Below are 16,747 nucleotides of genomic sequence, written 5' to 3'. Positions count from 1 at the left end.
AACGCTGCATAGTCAAGATACGGTGACCAAGAATCCATGCGTCTTGCATGTCTCGCACGCGAATGTGTACGCATACGCACGGCAACAGACAGCACTGTGAGCAAACGATCAAAACAGGATTTTTTTAACTTTGGGAGCTGCATTTTTTCACAAAAATGACGGATTTGTGAGGAATATTATCTGTTGAAATTAGTGGCTTGTTGCAGGTAAGATTTGAGTTATGAAGCTTTGACAATTTTCCGCCCCAGAAAAGGGCATTAATACATGTACATAGGACTCTGTATCTGTGTACAGAGGAAGAGTCCTACATAGGGCTACATTGTTTAGTGCCTTTTCCTTTTTCCTTTCCTGTATAATTTCCCCAGACTCGTTCATGTTTTTCCCATTAAGTGTTCAATCTGTTACTTATTCTTTGTTTGTCCAGTGTTTTCCATCAGTTTTGCACGGGTCCCGCTACTAAAAGTTCCATCCCCTTCCTGTTTTTACCTTGCTTCGTTTATTTTTCTCCAGTTCAATTATTTTGTTCCTGTCTCATATCATTTACTAGTGTATTTTAATATTTCTTTCCTGTATTATTTCCCCAGTCCCGTTCATTTTTCTCCATCATGTTCATTATTTCCTCGTCCTGTTTTTTCCGTGTTATACTTACATGTATCATTAATTTATTCCGCCCCTTTACATGTAATTGTCCATCATTTGCGCATATTTTGCAATGTTCTATGTTTTGTGCAAATTCCTGTATACGGCAGGTCCTACTTCACGTTTTAGCGCAAACTTTATAGCTGTTTTTTAAGTTTGTTGTTTATTTGCTTTTAGGGTAGCCTTGCTCAAGGCAGTCGCATTATTCGCTCCGAAAAGACGCAGCTGTAAACCCACCCGCCGTATACTCTGTGCATGGTGTGTGCGATCACACCGAATGACCCACCCGTATACACACTGTCACATCGCACGAATACTGTTCACACAAGTCATCGCACTCGTACACCACTAACCGCATGCGGAGGCCGTCAGGCCGACAGCCTTGTCGGATCTGTATCTTCCCGTTGAATTATTCATTTTGACGTCCAATCACGCACTTCCCTTATCATGACCTTTGGACCCTATCATGCGTCCGTGGTGGTGGTGTGTGAGGTAAACATGTCTCGTCTTTCGCGGGCATTATGGTAATGAGCTGACCGTGGGAACTCTTCGCTTATTATAGTAATGAGGTCAGTGGCTTCAACACAGATCCTACAAGGCTGTCGGCCTGACGGCCTCTGCATGCGGATAGTGTACGGGGGCATCCTGTCGTGCGATGTTACGCACAGTGAATACGGGTGGGTTTTACGCACAGTGAATACGGGTGGGTTTTTATACAGCAGCGGTCTTTTTTCGGAGTGAATAATTCGACTGCCTTGAGCAAGGCTACTTTTAGGGGGACAACAAAAGAGGTGTAGGTGCTGCTGGAGGTGTAGGAATACTCACAACTCCCTCCAAATCACCTAAGGATACACCCGTAACAAAAAACATGTCTGTCTTTGCTGAACGCGTGAGAAAAGAGGACGAGTTGGCTGTGGGCAGGAGCAGGCTTGGAGGGTGGCCTCTTGCGGTACTATATTCTAGCTTGGAAATATGTAAATTTTAAATTTAACAGGTAAAGGAGTACAATTGAACCCTGAAGTGGACTAAGCATGCCCAATGTGATGAACCGGATCCAGCAATGGTAACGGTCGCCAATGCATGACCCGGTAATCAATCCGTTGGTCAGTTTAGTCCGCTAGATAAAAATAAACTTACCATGTGAACGCAAGCCCATTTTGGATCAAGTAGTTTTTTCTTTAGGACACCCGCGCCAGTCGGATTGAGGGTTACTTTAACTCCTTGTCTAAATGTACCCATAGTATAACAAACTGCCCAGGATTTAATATTAGTTTAACTCATCATTTGAACGTACACATAGTATATCAAACTGCCCAGTCTTAAGATAAGAGGTAAATGATCTCAATAGGCCTCTGGGAGCTTGCTCTATGGATAATTTAAACTGCCGGCTTCTTTTCTTAAAAAATTTTTGAACTTTATTTTATGTTTTCCACAGTTTGACATTTTTTGGCAGATCATGGGTACGGCGTAAAACTTGATTTGAATTGTCAAGTCCTTATCCCATTTATGACCGGTGTCATTGCATTTTTTTGTACAATATACACAGATTTCTTATGGTCACCGACTAGCACAAGTCTAAACTTGTACCCAAAATTTGACAAGCTCTAAGTGTGGTGCGTTGTGGACCGGGTTCGTTTCAGGCGACGAGCGTGGACGACGAAAATAGACCGCCTTGGATTTGGAATGATTTACGGGTAACGTCACCTTGTTTGTGCCGAGGACCAATTGCCTAAACTGACTCCAGTATTTCGCTTTTCTTTCGGAAATTAGACCATGACAAACAAAAGCTCTTTGACCGGAATACAAAAGCAGAGATTTTATTGTGGTGACGTTTCTCTGGTGGTTGAGTGGCTCAATTTTATAGAGCTGCTTATAACAAATAGGCAAAACATTTTGCTTTAAAAAATTGCAGAAATTGAGCAGAACACCTGAATTCACAACTCGTACATGAGGCATGGTATTTGCTGTGTTAAGCTGCTTTTTGTGTACATTGTAGTTTGGTCCTAGGCCAATGGATTTAAAGGAAAGAATCGCAGCGCTTAGGGAATTGTGCCTATGCTAAGCCTATTTAACAGCTTAGCAGGGAATGTGTTCTTGAGCGTCACAACAACATCATTGCAAAATTCCCTTAGATGTGCTGCAATTGTAACTACTGGGGTTCTTAGGATACAAAGTTGTTACACTTTTTGTTACAACTTGATACGAAGTATAACACTTTAACATTTTTGCTTTGTATGCGACCCACATTATTGACCACATTTATTAACTGTGACTCTTTATGTTAACCGCGTTCTTATTTACGTCTTTGTTATAAGTCCTAAATTTAATCTAAACCAAATCTACCAGACTTGCCATGAGACCCAGGAGTTTTTTTTTAACCAGGCCCGTGCTAAGGCTGTGGTGGATGAGAGGAACAGGTCCACGCACTGATACATAGCTGTGATGTGCTCCGTTATGGGAAAGGCCACACTGTTCCAGAGGTTGACAACCGCTACAGGAAGGTCGGAGACTGGTTTGGTATGAACAGAATTTCTCCTTGTCTATAATGAAACCTACAGCCCTCGTCACCTCGCAGGTGGTCTGCAGATATCGGGCTGTTTACTCTTCCAGGTACATAGAGATCATGATATTCTGGCGACGCAGATAAGCTGCGATTAATCGTGTGACTCTTGTGAAAGCCCTTGGTGACGTGGAGAGCCCGAATGGGAGGGCCAGGAATTCCAGTGTGCACCCCTGATATCTGAATTGGAGGTTTCGAGAGTCCTCCAAAGAGATTGGTATGTGGAGGTAAATCAATTAACGCTGCGTATACCGCCTTAGGTAGAGATTCCAGGATCACTTTTAGTGTTTCCATCAGGGAGCACTTCGGTCTGATGAACCGATTGAGCGGTTTCAGATTGATATTGAGGTACCCTATTTTGGGGGCATTAGGAGAACATTGAGAGGAACCCCTGGAGTCTGCCACTGGACCCCTGCCTGCTTTTCTAGTAGGGAGGATATCTCCTTCTCAGAGCCAGGCATTTTTCCATGTTCAGCGGAACTGGCGTTTCACGACCAGTGTGACTGATGGAGGGGTGCTCGTGAACTCTAAACAGTAGCCGTATTCGACCGTTGCGAGCACCCATGCGTCGGACGTGATCTCGCTCCAAGACCCTGCGAAATCTCTGAGGCGGCCCTCGACGGGTCACAGGTCGGGGGCCGAGTCAAGGGCAGGGTGTCACTGTTCCAGCCCTCCAGCCCCCCCCCCCCCCCCGCCAAATAGCGGGTAGGGGGAGGGGGCCTACCACCACTAGGCCCCTAATGCCTGTCTGGAAGTTCTGACGGGCAGGCTGGAAGTAGCACGTTGCCGCCAGAGCAGTGCCGAGAGATGTCCAAGGGAGGACTTGGGGGCCTGGGCATGGCTAGTCTTGAAGTCCAGACGGTAATTGTTAAGCGCGGTGTGTAGTTACAGCGCGGTGTAGCTGCGGGGACGATACAGACACCCTCGATCCCAGTACGTGTGTGTGAGTCAGTCGCAATTATTAGTTAATATTAGTTTAACTCATCATTTGAACGTACACATAGTATATCAAACTGCCCAGTCTTAAGATAAGAGGTAAATGATCTCAATAGGCCTCTGGGAGCTTGCTCTATGGATAATTTAAACTGCCGGCTTCTTTTCTTAAAAAATTTTTGAACTTTATTTTATGTTTTCCACAGTTTGACATTTTTTGGCAGATCATGGGTACGGCGTAAAACTTGATTTGAATTGTCAAGTCCTTATCCCATTTATGACCGGTGTCATTGCATTTTTTTGTACAATATACACAGATTTCTTATGGTCACCGACTAGCACAAGTCTAAACTTGTACCCAAAATTTGACAAGCTCTAAGTGTGGTGCGTTGTGGACCGGGTTCGTTTCAGGCGACGAGCGTGGACGACGAAAATAGACCGCCTTGGATTTGGAATGATTTACGGGTAACGTCACCTTGTTTGTGCCGAGGACCAATTGCCTAAACTGACTCCAGTATTTCGCTTTTCTTTCGGAAATTAGACCATGACAAACAAAAGCTCTTTGACCGGAATACAAAAGCAGAGATTTTATTGTGGTGACGTTTCTCTGGTGGTTGAGTGGCTCAATTTTATAGAGCTGCTTATAACAAATAGGCAAAACATTTTGCTTTAAAAAATTGCAGAAATTGAGCAGAACACCTGAATTCACAACTCGTACATGAGGCATGGTATTTGCTGTGTTAAGCTGCTTTTTGTGTACATTGTAGTTTGGTCCTAGGCCAATGGATTTAAAGGAAAGAATCGCAGCGCTTAGGGAATTGTGCCTATGCTAAGCCTATTTAACAGCTTAGCAGGGAATGTGTTCTTGAGCGTCACAACAACATCATTGCAAAATTCCCTTAGATGTGCTGCAATTGTAACTACTGGGGTTCTTAGGATACAAAGTTGTTACACTTTTTGTTACAACTTGATACGAAGTATAACACTTTAACATTTTTGCTTTGTATGCGACCCACATTATTGACCACATTTATTAACTGTGACTCTTTATGTTAACCGCGTTCTTATTTACGTCTTTGTTATAAGTCCTAAATTTAATCTAAACCAAATCTACCAGACTTGCCATGAGACCCAGGAGTTTTTTTTTAACCAGGCCCGTGCTAAGGCTGTGGTGGATGAGAGGAACAGGTCCACGCACTGATACATAGCTGTGATGTGCTCCGTTATGGGAAAGGCCACACTGTTCCAGAGGTTGACAACCGCTACAGGAAGGTCGGAGACTGGTTTGGTATGAACAGAATTTCTCCTTGTCTATAATGAAACCTACAGCCCTCGTCACCTCGCAGGTGGTCTGCAGATATCGGGCTGTTTACTCTTCCAGGTACATAGAGATCATGATATTCTGGCGACGCAGATAAGCTGCGATTAATCGTGTGACTCTTGTGAAAGCCCTTGGTGACGTGGAGAGCCCGAATGGGAGGGCCAGGAATTCCAGTGTGCACCCCTGATATCTGAATTGGAGGTTTCGAGAGTCCTCCAAAGAGATTGGTATGTGGAGGTAAATCAATTAACGCTGCGTATACCGCCTTAGGTAGAGATTCCAGGATCACTTTTAGTGTTTCCATCAGGGAGCACTTCGGTCTGATGAACCGATTGAGCGGTTTCAGATTGATATTGAGGTACCCTATTTTGGGGGCATTAGGAGAACATTGAGAGGAACCCCTGGAGTCTGCCACTGGACCCCTGCCTGCTTTTCTAGTAGGGAGGATATCTCCTTCTCAGAGCCAGGCATTTTTCCATGTTCAGCGGAACTGGCGTTTCACGACCAGTGTGACTGATGGAGGGGTGCTCGTGAACTCTAAACAGTAGCCGTATTCGACCGTTGCGAGCACCCATGCGTCGGACGTGATCTCGCTCCAAGACCCTGCGAAATCTCTGAGGCGGCCCTCGACGGGCCACAGGTCGGGGGCCGAGTCAAGGGCAGGGTGTCACTGTTCCAGCCCTCCAGCCCCCCCCCCCCCCCCCCCGCCAAATAGCGGGTAGGGGGAGGGGGCCTACCACCACTAGGCCCCTAATGCCTGTCTGGAAGTTCTGACGGGCAGGCTGGAAGTAGCACGTTGCCGCCAGAGCAGTGCCGAGAGATGTCCAAGGGAGGACTTGGGGGCCTGGGCATGGCTAGTCTTGAAGTCCAGACGGTAATTGTTAAGCGCGGTGTGTAGTTACAGCGCGGTGTAGCTGCGGGGACGATACAGACACCCTCGATCCCAGTACGTGTGTGTGAGTCAGTCGCAATTACCGTCTTGAATCACTTGTACCCAGCTTTGAACACATGCAATGGGACTTGCTACCAAAATTGGACATAGCAGTTTGATTGGTTAAGAATCGTGAAAACATGAATATTCATAATACATCTTGTAGAGTATGGCATCATGGAGTTAGGTCGCCGTGTGTACATTGTGTGTTTATATACTCGGTGGTCAATCCAAAAAGCGAACTTACAGCATTTCTTCAAAGCATGGAGGTAGAAATAGAGTGACATGGAGCCCTGTGAAGGGTGAAGACAGTATAAAAAAAAGCGCCATTGACCATGGGCTACAAAAACTGGGGTTTTCCGTGGAGCTGAATGGAGGCTGATAGAAGTGATACTGATTGATAGATAGAGGGTCAGACAGAGATGCTTTCGTAAATTTACCAACTTGCATGACTGGGTATGGCTTTTTATGGGAAGTCGGCTATTTACCAGGTAGGTCTATTATCCATGTGTACTCACGAAGCTTTTAAAATTTAAGCCCAGATAGGTAGTTAAATTTAGTAAAGAATTAACCTAATTTCAAACTGACTTTCCCAATTTAACATTCAATATTATAATATATAATTTATAAATATATGACATACTAAAAATCTTTCAGCGGTTTGCTGTTGATTTGTAATTGTAATGTAGACCCTTTCTACTATTCTCTATATGTGTGGTAGACCCAGTCCCCAGTCAGCCTCTCCGGGCAGAGGCTCTGTATGTTATTTTACAATTTTGATATTTGCATCTTCGGTTCGTACTCTCTAGACACAAACATGCAAATAAAATTCTAAAAATGATTGTCTACCCCACACTCGGCTCGACGAGGGACTTCTACAGATGGCACGGCCATTACAGTAGTCAGTTCTCCTCTCATTGCTTTGATGAAATAAGTGAAAATGCTAAGACTTGAGAGAATGGAGTTAGAGCAGTACATTGGTGACATAAAGGAGGATGCAATTGAGAGAGTTCAAGTACAACAAAGACAATTTTTGCTGGTCTCTTCTGGGGCCCTTTGGCAGAAGTCTACTGACAATACATCATCCTCCTATGACTACCAGCCAAACCTTTTTGTTGACAAAGGTCATTGTGTAGCAAAATGGTAAGCAATTATAATTAAAATATTTGGTTAGAAAATACGAAATACATGAAAATTTAAGGTGAGAGCAATGGTGAATCCAATTATCGTCTTTCACCTAAGTCATTGTTTTCTGATAACTTCTTTGTGCAATTTGCAAGGCACAAATGTTGTCATGTAATGTACTGGAGGAACAGTAGATTATGGTCGCAAGTTTTTTTTTTTTGTATGCCATGAAGGTACATGTACATGTCCAGTTTGTGTATGTGGTTACTCTTTGTCAACAGAAGTTTCAATTGGAAAGCTTTCTTCGAAATCTAGGTAACCTTACAAGAAAATACATTTTCTTTCTCTCTATTTGTTTTACCAAAACAGGGGAATGATATCTGTTGAGGTTGAAGCTTATTGGAGCTGCTATAGTCATTTGGCTGAACTACGCTCCCTTGTGTCGCGCAGTGTTGTGGGGATGGCTCTGACAGCAACAGCTTCTCCTGATATGCGGAAGACCATTGAATCATCTCTTGGGATGTCTGATGTAGGAACTTTAATTGCAATCTCCCCAGAGCAAACCAATATAGTTTACTCTGTTGTAAACACTCATTATGAGTATTTGTTGTACAGTACTAATACAAATTATTAGAATAAGGGAATAGGGTAGCGACGAGTTCTTAAACTGCCTTTTAAAACCTGCAGGGTCATGGCCGTGCAACATAGGCCCGAGCCGAAGGCAAGGGTCTTTATTGCAGGAGTTTGACCCTGCAAGAACTGCAGTTTAAAGGCCGAGTCACACTGCAGCGATAACAAAAACGATAACGATCACGACGCGGATAGAACGCATTCTATTGGTTGAATTGCTCCACGCAGAATACGCGCATGCTCATTCAATCAATAGAATGCGTTATCTTTACTTCGTTATTGTTATCGTTCTCATTACTGCTTCAGTGGGACTGGGCCTTAATTAAGTCACTACTCTTTTATCGCACTCATAAATGCCTTTTTTGGTAAAAGGCGTAATAAAGTAATAAACTCTCTAAAACTTAACTGTTTTTCGACGTCCTCGAGCTCTATACGTGTGTTGCATTTTTATGACTGAGACAATTTTTGGATATATGCATTTGTTTGTGTTGTGTAGTAAACATTATACTATTCATGGGCTATAATCGCGTGGCGAGATCCATCACCCCTGGGAACGAGGTTATGGGCTAGCCTGCACAAACATATCCAAAAACAACCGGTTAAAACAGCCCAAGCTGGTCATTCAGCCGTTTAAACACCCCCACGGACGCGCTCTCCACCATTAGAAATAGCAAAACTATCTGAGGTGTTTATGAATAAACTATTAGTAAACTATTAATCACTTGTGACTAAATGAGGAGTGTTAGCCTTTTCTCAGAGGACTTCAAACACATTTTTGTAAACACAAAATTACTAGCTATAGTATAAGTTATTCTCCCACACCATGCTGCTGCAAAGCTTCAAACGCCCCTATTGAATATGATATGATAAAACTCTTTGATTGCTCCACTTCAAAAATTTACATTGAGTTCCACCCTAGCTCTTTCAAATCAAAGTCAATATTTTCTTCAGGTGAAATACTTTCTGCAAAGTACTGAAAAGTTTTGTTTATTTTTATTTTTGAGAGAAAGTATTTCATTTGACAGAAAGTATTTTATTTGTTGACAGTATTTTGTAATTTACTGAAGGTTTTTCCCTTCGTATTAATATAAATTGAAAAGTCTTACATTTCTTATAAACACATTTGGCTTGTATGTATTTATTAATAATAATAATAATAATAATAATAAGACTTGTAATGCGCACATATCCACCCTGCTGGGTGTTCAAGGCGCAGTAAAACCAAAAACAAAACAAAAACAAAACACAACACAAAGAAAAACAGACACAACAAAATTAGTCATTGAAAACCTGTGACATAAGATAAGTTTTGAGAAGAGACTTGAATTTTGCAGTACAAACACAAGATCGAAGATTAAGTGGTAGAGAGTTCCAGATGCGTGGCGCAGCTGAAGAAAAAGACCTGTCACCCCATGAGTGTCGAGACTTGGGTTCAATGAGGAGAAGCATAGAACTTGATCGAAGATTCCTTGATGGAGTGTAAACGTGAAGCAGTTCAGAAATATAGTGGGGAGCTTTGCCATTAAGAGCTTTGTGGACAATGAGCATCAGCTTGAAGATGATTCGTTGAGAGATAGGCAGCCAGTGTAGTTGTTTCAGAATGGGGGTGATAGAACAGGATTTTCTAGACAGTGTCACAATGCGGGCAGCAGTATTTTGGAGCCGTTGAAGTCGGGAAATCTGGTTGTTAGGAAGACTGTAGAGAAGAGCATTGCCGTTGTCAAGACGAGAAGTAACAAATGCGTGAATGACCTTTTCAGTGGCACTTTTGTCCAAGTACTTGCGAATCTTACCTATATTCCTGATGTGATATGATGATAAACGAACAATGTTGTTGATGTGTGGCTGAAGTGTCATCGATGAATCAAAAATAACCCCTAAGTTCCGAGCTTTCAGCGAGGGAGCTATCCGAGCATCACCGATGGAGATGTATGGCACTGAAACCTTAGTTAACTGTTGACGTGACCCAAATAGAAGGAACTCTGTCTTATCATCATTTAACTTCAGGAAGTTTTGTTGTGTCCAACGTCGAATCTCTTGGATGCATTTCTCAAGTCTTGCAATAGATGCATTGGCGTTTTCTTGAGAAGATTTAAACGTGATGTATAGCTGAGTGTCGTCTGCGTACACATGGTAATTCAGATTAAATTTCAGGACGATGTCACGAATCGGTAAAGTGTATAGCGTAAACCACTGCGGGCCGAGTACCGACCCCTGTGGCACAGAGTAGTTCAAAACAACAGGGTCGGATATCGCGGTGCCAATACATACATGCTGAGTTCTATTGTAGAGATACGATTTGCACCATGCTAGGGCTGTGTCCTCTATGCCAAGGTGATTCTGGAGCCGAGAGAGAAGGATGTTGTGATCAACAGTGTCAAAAGCAGCACTCAAGTCTAGCAGGACTAGTGCTGTTAGGTTACCATTGTCCATTGCAGAGAGAATATCGTTGCTCACACGGACTAGTGCAGCCTCGGTCCCATGGAAAGGCTTGTATGCTGACTGGAACACGTCGGACAGGTTGAAAGTATGAATGTGATCAGAAATACGTGATGAAACTACTCGTTCGATGACTTTTCCAAGATATTTTAAGTTTGCAACCGGTCTGTAGTTTTTGAATATCTCCTTGTCCAGGTTTGGTTTCTTGATGAGTGGCCTGATGTAGGAAACTTTGAGGCTATCGGGGAAACAACCGGAACTGAGGGATTCGTTTACAAGCTTAGTGATGTAGGGTACAAAAATATCGATGTTTTGCTTTATCATGGATGTTGACACTGGATCCAGCTCACAGGATTTTGACGGAGATTTCATAATAACCCTTTGAATCTCAGCAACAGTCGCAGGCTCAAACACAGATAGTCTACACTCTGGTTGAAGTTGTGGCAATGTCTGCGGCACGTTGTAAGGGACTGATGAAAATGATGAGCGGATGTCTTATTTGGGTAATGTTAATAAAAAATAAATGTTTACTCTGCAGTTTATGGAGAAATGTGAGTTATTTATTCACTCTAGAATTGTTTTGTCAAAGTGTTTGTTATACATGAATAAATGTCTGCAAGATTAAGAAGGCTCAAAATATTGGAAAGGGAAGTCTGGAAAGGCTCGTAGTGTTCGACCTGGCTTTGTGTTGAACATTGCCTGAATTTGGTAAATCGGTTGTGCTGCTTGTCCAACCCGGGCAACAGATGTGTCTGTGATTTAAAAAAAAATTCCTATGCTCAATTGCCCAGTCCATTTCACCATGTTTGTTGAGCATATCCTAATGACAGGCAACTTTATTCTCATCATGATTAAGCCCGACGAAAATACAGACAGTGAGTAAACAGCAGAGCTTCTGTCACCAGGGGAGCTTGCACAATCTTGCGGTAAACAGGAATCAAAGTTGTGGGTCGCGAATCTATCGTGACTATTGGAAAGCTTTCTTCGAAATCTAGGTAACCTTACAAGAAAATACATTTTCTTTCTCTCTATTTGTTTTACCAAAACAGGGGAATGATATCTGTTGAGGTTGAAGCTTATTGGAGCTGCTATAGTCATTTGGCTGAACTACGCTCCCTTGTGTCGCGCAGTGTTGTGGGGATGGCTCTGACAGCAACAGCTTCTCCTGATATGCGGAAGACCATTGAATCATCTCTTGGGATGTCTGATGTTAGAACTTTAATTGCAATCTCCCCAGAGCAAACCAATATAGTTTACTCTGTTGTAAACACTCATTATGAGTATTTGTTGTACTAATACAAATTATTAGAATAAGGGAATAGGGTAGCGACGAGTTCTTAAACTGCCTTTTAAAACCTGCAGGGTCATGGCCGTTCTCGAAAACATATGACCCGGCGTTTTGCTTTCAACCGCAACTGAAGATTGATTCGATTTGTCAACATTGAAGTAGATTCTGCAGCTAAGTGAAAGTGAGTTTCAAACTAGACAAACTCGCCACATTTCGGGAGTACTGGTGGCCATTTCACCAATATTACAACCACGCACTATTGCGATTTGTACCCATGCAACACGTGAGTTACGCTTGGGTTGCCACGCAAACTTGGCAGCTGTCGCTACATGGAAAACATTTTTCGGGTTGTAAACATAGACGTGGTATGATCCGTTGTTTTGTTTTATAAATTCTACATTGGCAAGCTTATTATTCTGCCATTAAAATGGTATTGTAAGCTAGTGTAATTGTTTATTCTTCCTTTATGATAATCCTTGCTATTTTCACCGGCTCATTATTTGAGAACAATGATTTATGATTGCCAATACAAAACGAGACCGACGAGGGACTGTGAACGAGTTTATTTTCCGGAGTAATCTGCAAACAACGGCAAATCACATGGAGCAAAAGGAGCTAACAGGGCGCACACTTCATTCTTTGATAGGGGGGTTTATTATTGAGAGTTACATTTTATGAAAATGCATTGGTCAAACTTATCTTAAAAGAAGTCACGAAATTGTTTTAATGATTAAAATAAATACTTAATTTTCCAAATCGATGTTAGCAAATAGAATGTCATTAATAAAATTACAAAACAAAAATTACAGAAAAGATACATTCCTATGTTGATAATGAATTCTTCCAATTTTGCCAGACAAGCTACCATTGGCCCTCTCTATGGTATCTGTTGCATATGCATTGTATAATTTACAATAAATGAATACTCGGCTAGGAACAAGTGACTCAAGTCGTTAGAGCTGCCTCGCGCTACCTACGACTGTTGCATGTGTAACATCGCACTGTGACTGTTGCATGAAAGGCAGACAAATAGGCAGCGCCTAACGAATTGTCATAAAGTCTAGGGCATGGCATGAAGCCGGCCTTGTTAGTCTTTCTTCCAAGCTTAGCCTTTGGAGCCGCTAGTATTGGCAGGTTCAGTTTGTCTGCGGTCTGCAGGCATTTGGCCTCTGCCTCAAGGACATCTTAGAATTGCCCCCCAAAGAGGCTGATCCCCAGCAGAGAAATATCCTACAATTTCTTCTTTGCCCAGTTGTGGGGAATCTACAGCGTCGTGTGGTCTGGAGCAAGATCTGGGTTAACTGCTCCAGGGACATCCTGAAGCCATCCTCTGAGTAGCGAAAGGCTATACCCAGCATGTCCGCTAGGATGGATGCACCCTCTTCACAGGTGCAGACAACACATTCGGAGAGCAGTAGAAGAGAACAACAATTTTCTTCATCTGCTCTTCCAGTCGGGCTTTGCCTTTTCAGCAAAGATCACTTTAGTTGAAGCTTTATCGTGTACTATGTGTTTCCTGCCCTCATATTTCTGTTTTCAAGGAGCAACACCCTGATGAATCATCTGGGATATCATCGGCCGGTAGCTTGAGGACACATACCATGTCTCGCTACAACAACTGTACCTGATTTTTGAATGGTGAGAAACTGCTAAGTTCTGCAGTCTCCTCTTCCTCGGAACGTGCGCGTGAATCACGTGAGCTCCGTTCCCCTTCAGGCTCCTCCTCAGGTTCCTCCCCATCGGATGACCCGAGGGTTGTTGAGGGTTGCAGTGAGATGGAGGTGTGAGAACCTTGTGGTTGACGGTCACATCCCAGAGTGTTAGCCACCTCTGGCCAACTATCAATTACCTCGGATGAGTTTGGAAGTTGAGTATTGACTGATGCTGTTACGATTTTACCCTGAACAATCAATCCCGGTTATGAGTCCGGGAAGGTGGATGGTGGGGAGCCCGCAGTAAGATGGGCGCTGCCCTCATGGCTGTTTGACGACGGCTGCCAATGAAGTGTTAATGGAATCAAATACCGTCATTAAGGCCACCGGGGATATGTTATCCTTTTCCTTCTTCTGATCTTCAGTGTCGTTGAAGAATCATCAGAAGAGGAAACTGCTTCTGTTTGGTCTTTTGTCTGAAGCTACACTGCCCCGTGAAAACTCTGCTGAAGAGTCAGTCATTGGTATTTCTGAGCAGCGATCAGTGAATGAGGTTGACTGGGATTCCCTCACTCTGTGGGGTAGCGGAGGTGGAGCTTCTTATCCCTGTCCTCGAATCCGACAGGCGGGTGACCGGAGCGCCCGGAACACAAAGATTGGGCTGGAGAGAGATTAAACTATGAACCCACTTGATTCTGTTCACTAGCCTGGGGTAACAATCCAATGGATTGTCAAGGCGAGAAGAATCCTGAGGAAACGTCCAGAGCTGCATGGTGCTGGCTTCGAGTGTGATGTACCTTTCATGAGTTTACCCTTGGTACTACTCAAGCCCTTAGCTGTGCTCTTTACCATAGCAAGATGACCATTTAATGTTTTTCATTGTTTTAGCTCATTCAACTAAAACATGTGATTAATTCTTTGAGTTTTATCTTTTCATATGAATCTACACGTACGTGTAAGACGCAATGTTTGCTGTGCGTACCGACTTATGGGGTTCAACCTTGTGAGTTGGTCGTAGGTAACACATGTAAATGGCGCATTATAAATGCATTATATACATATTTTTTTAAATTTTTTTTTAAAGCATCACAACAGTTAGGTTTTGATAAGAATTACATATTTGATAAAATTCAAAGTATTGCAGTTTTGAATAAAAAAATACCAAAACTTATAAAGCGCCCTAATCATGTAAACATGCTCTAGGGCGCTGAACATGGAAAAATAGACAAACTAAAAATAAGAAAATACGGAATTATAACAACGTGAGTGAAAAAAAGAAAAGAAAAAATCTTAAAAACATTCAACCAGTTAGTAAACAAACTTAATCTCTTTATAAATACATGTAGCCGATTTGTGTGTGCATGCGTGCGTATGTTATTGGATCTCCTCCATGGATACTACATCAAACCTCGCCAAATTTTTTCACGGAAGACACTCACTTCGTCTTGACACTCATCTATTTTGGAACAAAATCCGTTGAGAATTGACAGATTTTTGAGCAAAAAACCATCAAAATTGGTGGGGTTTTGCGCGCCGTTTTCACTGTTGCTATGGGCAGCGCGTGCGTACAGTACAGTGGCTGCGCCCCCATGGCCTCATTTTGGGTTGGAATTATGACGTCATGCATAAATATTAAGAGAGGTGTATGGGACGGGATCATGGAGAACGGAGACAGGCTTTAGAGCAACTTAACTATTTGGTGTAAGGATAATGATGTTTTACCTAAGCCTTCCAAGTGTAAGAGTATGGTAATTAGTTTCTTAAAGCGCCAAGTACCTGCTTCGCAACTTATCATTAACTCGAGTAACTTAAGTCAGGTGTCTCATTTGAAATTACTGGGAGTAACCATTCAGAGTGACCTTAAATGGAACTTGCATATTACTGACATTATTTCTAAAGCTTCTCGCAGACTTTACACTCTTTGTATTCTTAAGAAAGCTAAGGTTCCTGTTTTTGACATACTTGCAGTTTACATTTGTTACATGAGACCAGTTCTTGAGTATGCCTGCCAAGTATGGCACACTTCAATAAGCAAGGAGCAAAATATCTCTTTAGAGCGTGTGCAGAAACGAGCCAGTCGTATTATTTTAGGCTATGGATATATTTCCTACTGACATGCTCTGTCTAGTCTTAATATTCCCACTTGAGAATCTACATGTAGACGCCATAATCTGTTGCTTAAGTTTGGTAATAGTCTTCGTTGTTCTCAAAAATTGTGTCACTTACTACCTCTTGCCAGAACTAACACCACTAACATGCATCTCAGAGCAGCCTCAACTACTAGCTTTCAAATACCAAAATGCAAAACTGAGCGCTATAGTAAAACCACGCTACCCTGTTTCTGCTAGTTAATGATTTTTTTCTTTAAATTTTTGTGTATTTATGTATAGATTTTGCCTGTTTATTGTTAATTCCATTTTTCTTAATTCTGTAAAAACTTTGTAAATTTGAATGTTGTCAACCTTTTGGTTGTTTTTTATTCAGATTAAAATAAACCATTATTAATAAAGTGGGGCGGGGAGAGGGAAGGGGCAGGGGAATGGGGGAACGGCACCTTTTATTTAACTGTTGCTATGGGATGGGATCATGGAGAGCGGAGGCAGGCTTTAGAGCACGTGGGGCGGGGAGAGGGAAAAGGCGGGGGGGGGAATGACACCTTTCATTTGAAACTGTTGCTATGGGACGGAATCATGGAGACTGGAGGCTGGCTGTAGAGCACGTAGGGTGGGGAGAGGGAAGGGGCAAGGGAACGGCACCTATCACGCAGCTCCATTTTTTTTAGGACACATGCATCCGTCCTCAAGCAAATTAAGACAAACTGAATAAAACACGCCTTAAATTAAAAGTTTACACACAGGGACATTAGTTTCTATTTTAAACTCGCGACATCTATACCTCTTTTGTTACCCCCCCCCCCCCCCCCCCCACCCACCCACCCTCCACAAACACACAAATTTCTTTGTAGTTCGGACAAACTGAGTAAACCATGCCTTTAAAGTTTACGCATTCGGACATTCATTGCACTTGACAAAGGATTTTTAAGCTTTGGTTACCGTTACTTTAAATTATGAAGTCATTGGATTGGCTTGCATGTGTCACATATGTGCTTGACAATATCTTAAAACGCAATTTGATTGGTGTTTCCTGAAAATTTTTATTCCTTTTAAAGTGACAGTTGACCGGAGTACAAAAAGTGACAGGGTAATTGGTATTGTGATGCACTCTTTGC

The 16,747-nt window shown here is 42.6% G+C and overlaps 1 protein-coding gene across 1 annotated transcript in view; it reads right to left on the bottom strand.

The window, feature by feature from the left end:
• LOC139941511 (phosphatidylinositol 3-kinase catalytic subunit type 3-like) overlaps positions 1-16,747 on the bottom strand; it is a 249,235-nt gene that overhangs the window by 64,999 nt on the left and 167,489 nt on the right. The gene's annotated exons all lie outside the window — the stretch shown is intronic.

The sequence above is a fragment of the Asterias amurensis genome, chromosome 9 (assembly GCF_032118995.1).
Source record: "Asterias amurensis chromosome 9, ASM3211899v1".
NCBI classification, from domain to species: Eukaryota; Metazoa; Echinodermata; class Asteroidea; order Forcipulatida; family Asteriidae; genus Asterias; species Asterias amurensis.
This window is presented reverse-complemented; position numbering and strand designations above follow the sequence as displayed.